The sequence below is a fragment of the Mus caroli genome, unplaced genomic scaffold (assembly GCF_978045245.1).
Source record: "Mus caroli unplaced genomic scaffold, Mus_caroli_1 scaffold_13, whole genome shotgun sequence".
Lineage (NCBI taxonomy): Eukaryota > Metazoa > Chordata > Mammalia > Rodentia > Muridae > Mus > Mus caroli.
This window is the reverse complement of record NW_028227268.1, coordinates 117,357,442-117,362,425: the sequence shown is the minus strand read 5'-3', so window position 1 is coordinate 117,362,425 and position 4,984 is coordinate 117,357,442. Positions and strand designations below refer to the sequence as shown.

Sequence of the window (4,984 nt, the reverse complement as noted above, 5' to 3'; positions counted from 1 at the left end):
CCGGTGCCCTGCCTAGGCTTCTGTCTGGTTGAGGCTCTCTGGAACACTCCTGGTACTTCCTGGACCCTTGGTGAGTTGGACCCTTTCAGTGTGACCTCACCATGACTATTCTGATTGACGTTACCTCTGTTCTCTTGGAACAGCATCAGGACTGGAAGTAGAACACATGACACCATCCCAGCTCAACACGACCCAATGAGTTATACTAGCAGCAGTGACTATAGTGACAGGGCATGTCCAAATGACCAGGAGGGGCCAAGGACAGCCTCAGCTCCTCCTTACTGAACACTGGGGCTTGCCAGCATGGGAACTCCCTTCTCACTGGGGGAGGAGAGGCTGGGCACTTGCACTGGAGCCACCTCCCCTGCTATACTGCACAGCCTCTACCCATAGGCAAGACAAGAGGCCTGGGGCTGGGGCTGGGGCTGGGCCTGGGGCTGTCGTCCCACCACAGACATAAGTCTGCTGCTGCAGCTAGGCTGACAAGGACAGAAATGACCACCATGGTGGTCAGGAAACCACAAGGTTTTCAGGCTGCCTGCACAGTCTGCTCTGCTGTCTATCTAAAGTAAGTGCTTTCTTGAGTTCTGACATCATATCATGATCCAGCCGTCCTCTCCTTGTCCAAGCAGGTTTGATAGAGGAGGACAGGGAAGCAAGTAGAGGAGAATGAGAGCACATACAGGAGGACAGGGAGCACATGGAGGACAGGGAGCACATGGAGTAGGACAGGGGAGCACATGGAGGAGGACAGGGAGACATGGAGGACAGGGAGCACATGGAGGAGGACAGGGGAGCACAGGAGGACAGGGAGCACATGGAGGAGGACAGGGAGACATGGAGGACAGGGAGCACATGGAGGAGGACAGGGGAGCACAGGAGGACAGGGAGCACATGGAGGAGGACAGGGGAGCACAGGAGGACAGGGAGCACATGGAGGAGGACAGAAGAGTGTGCAGCAACTCTTTCCTAGGTTTACTTAGTACTAGGAGCTAATATCTGGTGTCAGTCAGCGCTTATGACTATTAGATTGTGTCCATAAACACAGGATAGCCACTCTGAGGAACAGTGTGATGGTTTTTATAAAACTAAACAGCTATCTGCCCTGCCAACTATCAGTTCCCCTCTTAAGGTATTTACCTGAAGAAATAGAAATCTGTCATAAAAATCAGAGAGAATGAAATTTGTATAAGAATGTTTATAGTCATTCTATTGATGCAGCTGAGACTTAGGATGAGCGCAGGTGAGCAAGCTGGTGTGAGTCAAAAAGACTACTTACTGGCACACTCCTAGCACACGCAGGTCTCAGACCTAAGGTAGCACTGAAGAGCTCCAGTACAGATTCAGAACAGCCATTGTCACTCACTGCAGAGGGCACAGCATGACCAGGCTGGACCAGCGGGCACAATAGAATCGACAGAATGTTCTTTCTCTTTTCCATGGTTACATGAGTGAATACATTTGCCCAAGATGTTGGAAACATCAAATTGGTGCGTTTTATGTAAATGTAATTTACATTAATTCCATGAGATTATGTCTGTAAGTCATACCTCAACCTAAAAATTACATGAAGTGTACACTCAGGTTGTGATACTATATGGTGACTATCCTGTTCCCCATTCACACAAAGCAAGAGTTAGGAGACAGAAGAACTCTCAACAAATTCTACACAAATAAGTTCCAGGACAGTGGCTGTCCTGGAACTCACTCTGTAGACCAGGCTGGCCTCGAACTCAGAAATCCACCTGCCTCTGCCTCCTGAGTGCTGTGATTAAAGGTGTGCGCCATCACTGCTCAGCACAAACATTCTTTCTGTGTATGTTCCTACGACTCTTTTCCATAGCCCTTGTCAGCTAACGTCCCTGCTCAGTCAACCGAGTCTCCTTTGGTTACTCCTTAATTTTTACATTGCTGTCAGTCTCTACACCACCAACAACAACAACGAAGGAAAGAAGGGGAGAGAGAGAGAGAGAGAGAGATTGCTACTGTGAGCCCTGGCCATGGCCAAGGCCACACTCAGAGAAGCCCTGCACTAGTGTGCACTTAGCAGGAAACCAGTAAGATCAGACATAACCTATGGTTTCTAGCTCAAACTAGAAACAAAGCAAAACAGCCTGAAAAAAGTGGAAGGGCAGGGCTTGACAATGTTAGATAGAAATTAGCAAGTAAAAGCAACATTCTTGCCTTAAATCCCAGCACTCCAGAGGATCTCTGGGAATTCAAGACAAGCCTGGTCTACAAAGTGAGTCCCAGACAGCCAGGGCTCTGTTACACAGAAAAACCCTATTTCAAAACAAAATAAAAAGAAAAAAGAAGTAGAGAAGGAGGAGGAAAAGCAGAGGAAGGGAGGGAGGGAGGGAGGGAGGGAGGGAGGGAGGGAGGGAGGGAGGGAGGGATGACAAAGAGACAGAGAGAGACAGAGGGAGAGAGCACAAGTAGGGAGGGAGAGATGGAAGGAGGGATGTCGGGAACAGGTAGTGTCTGTAGGTTTGTCTTCAACAAACCACTGATCAATAATATTTGGGGTGGTGGTGGTAAAGAGATGGCTCAGTTCAATTTCCAGCAACCACATGGTGGCTCACAACCATCTGTAATGGGATCTGATGCCTTCTTCGGTGTGTCTGAAGACAGCTGCAGTGTACTCACATACATTAAATAAATAAACAAATTGAAAACAATTTTTTATACAATGCATCTGTACTAAACATCCAGACATCTCTCTTTGTTATCACTGTCTATGCATGGAGAGTATTACCAACTCGTACAGCATTGCACTGCATTGGGCATGAGAGCCACGGGGAGAGGACCTGAAGTCTGTAAGGGAGATGGCTCAGCAGGTAAAAAGCATTTGCCCTGCAAGCCTGACAACCTGAGTTCAATCCTGGAACTCATATTTAAAAACAAAAACAAAAAACAAGCCAGCAGGGGCAGTAGTGGTGGGCATGTTTTTAATCCCAGCACTTGGGAATCAGAGACAGGCAAATCTTTGAGTCTGAGGCCAGCCTGGTCTACAGAGTGAGTGCCAGGACAGCCAGGGCTACACAGAGAAACCCTGTCTCGAAAAACCAAAACCACAAACAACTATAACAAACGGAAGCCTGTGTAGTAGAACACATCTTCAGGCCCAGGGCTTCTGGGAGAGATGGGAAGCAGAGACAGGAGAATTAGGGCAAAGCACAGGCCAGCTGGTCTAGAGTTATACAGTGCCAGGGTAGAAACAAGACTCTGCCTCCAAACTAAGGGAACAGAGTCGACATCTACACACACAAACAAAAATGAGTACACAGAAATAGTCTTCGGGAGGATCCGTGTGGGCTTTATACAAATTCTATACCACTTTATTTTATTTATTTATTGATTGATTGATTGATTGATTGCATTTCTGAGAAAATTTTATTGGCTTTTTGGATAAAGTTTATTTTCCAGGAAGGATGATCCCATCATACTTCTGCGGGAACCAGCGCATGGCCTCCTCCTTGCCGATTCTGTGTTTGGCCCCAATGCAGCCTGTTCTGTGCTTCTTGTCTGCGATGCTGAACCCTGGCCTACCCAGCACCACATAGAAGTCCAGGCTGTAGATCCCAATGCTTGGGTCGTATTTGATGCCCAGGTCAATGTGTTCTTGAATTCCAAAACCAAAGTTTCCAGTATCCGAGAAGTTATTTTTCCACAACTCATACTCTCGTACCTTCAGGCCTTTCTCCAGAATTTCCTCTGCCTTGGCTCCGCGGACTGTGCAGTGAACAGCGATCTTCTCATTTCTCCGGATGCCAAAGGACCTGGCGGTGTATCGAGCTTTGGAGAGCACCGGGGTCTGGCCTGTGAGCTCTCCAGCACCTTGGCTGCCCGGGTCAGTCTGTCTCCGCTCTTTCCCCTTGATCTTGCGCCATGGTGGAGAACAGGAAGAGAGAGGGAGACTTCCGCCCCGTGGCTTATACCACTTTATAGAAGGGAATTGAGCATTTGAGATCCTGGTATCTGCTCGGGGCCCTGGTGCCCTTGTCTCACTGATACTCAGGGACTCCTGCATGAAGTTCATTTCACCAATAATAAGAAAATGTAGTTGAAATTCAATCAAACTATTCATACTGATTTCAAAAGGAAAAAAAAACCCACAGAATAAATTTTGGACTTTGCACAGTAAGAATGTATTATGTACTATATTTGCACATTAAAAAAAAACAATAGTGCTGGGCGTGGTGGCGCACGCCTTTAATCCCAGCACTCAGGAGGCAGAGGCAGGCGGATTTCTGAGTTCGAGGCCAGCCTGGTCTACAATGTGAGTTCCAGGACAGCCAGGGCTACACAGAGAAACCCTGTCCCAAAAACCAAAACAAAAAACAAAACAAAACAAAAAACCAAAAAACAAACAAACAAAAAAACCCAATAGTGTGAGTATTAAAAGGCGGAGAGGAGGAGCCAGCCCTGGGTGAGGTGGGGTGAGGAGCCGGCTCAGAGGTAAGAGTGCTTGATGCCCTAGCAAGAGGGTTAGGGTTCAGATCCCAGCATCCTCCTGAACTCTCACGCTCAGTCGTGCTCTTTCTCCCCCTCCCTCCCCGTCTCTCTGATCTCTGCTTCTCTCTCTGTCTCTCTTTGTCTCTCTCTGTCTTTCTCTGACTCTTTCCTTCTCTTCCTCCCTGCACACACACACACACACACACACACACGTATGTTTTTAACCTTTTGAAGAAAGCATCTCTCTTTGCCACCAGGGCCCTGATTTCCCTCAGCCCCAAACATACAAAGAGATCTTTAAATCCTAAGGTATAGAAAGTTGAGGGAGACAGTGATAGAGAGGACATTTGTAGTTTTCCTTTCTGCTTGTGAACTGAAGAAACATTGAGCATCAGGTTCTGGTTTGTGGCATCCAAGAAGCACATGGCTGAGGTCTCCAGGTCTGTTAAGGGTTTGTGTGGTAGTGAGCCTGAGTTCCGGATGCCTGTAGGCTCTGTAGCTCTGGGTTTCACGGTAAGGAGGGAATTTG

General features: G+C 47.8%; 1 pseudogene; it reads right to left on the bottom strand.

The window, feature by feature from the left end:
* Window positions 1-3,380: 3,380 nt before the first annotated feature.
* Window positions 3,381-4,740, bottom strand: LOC110306268 (large ribosomal subunit protein uL5 pseudogene; annotated as a pseudogene).
* Between the last annotated feature and the right edge of the window lie 244 nt (window positions 4,741-4,984).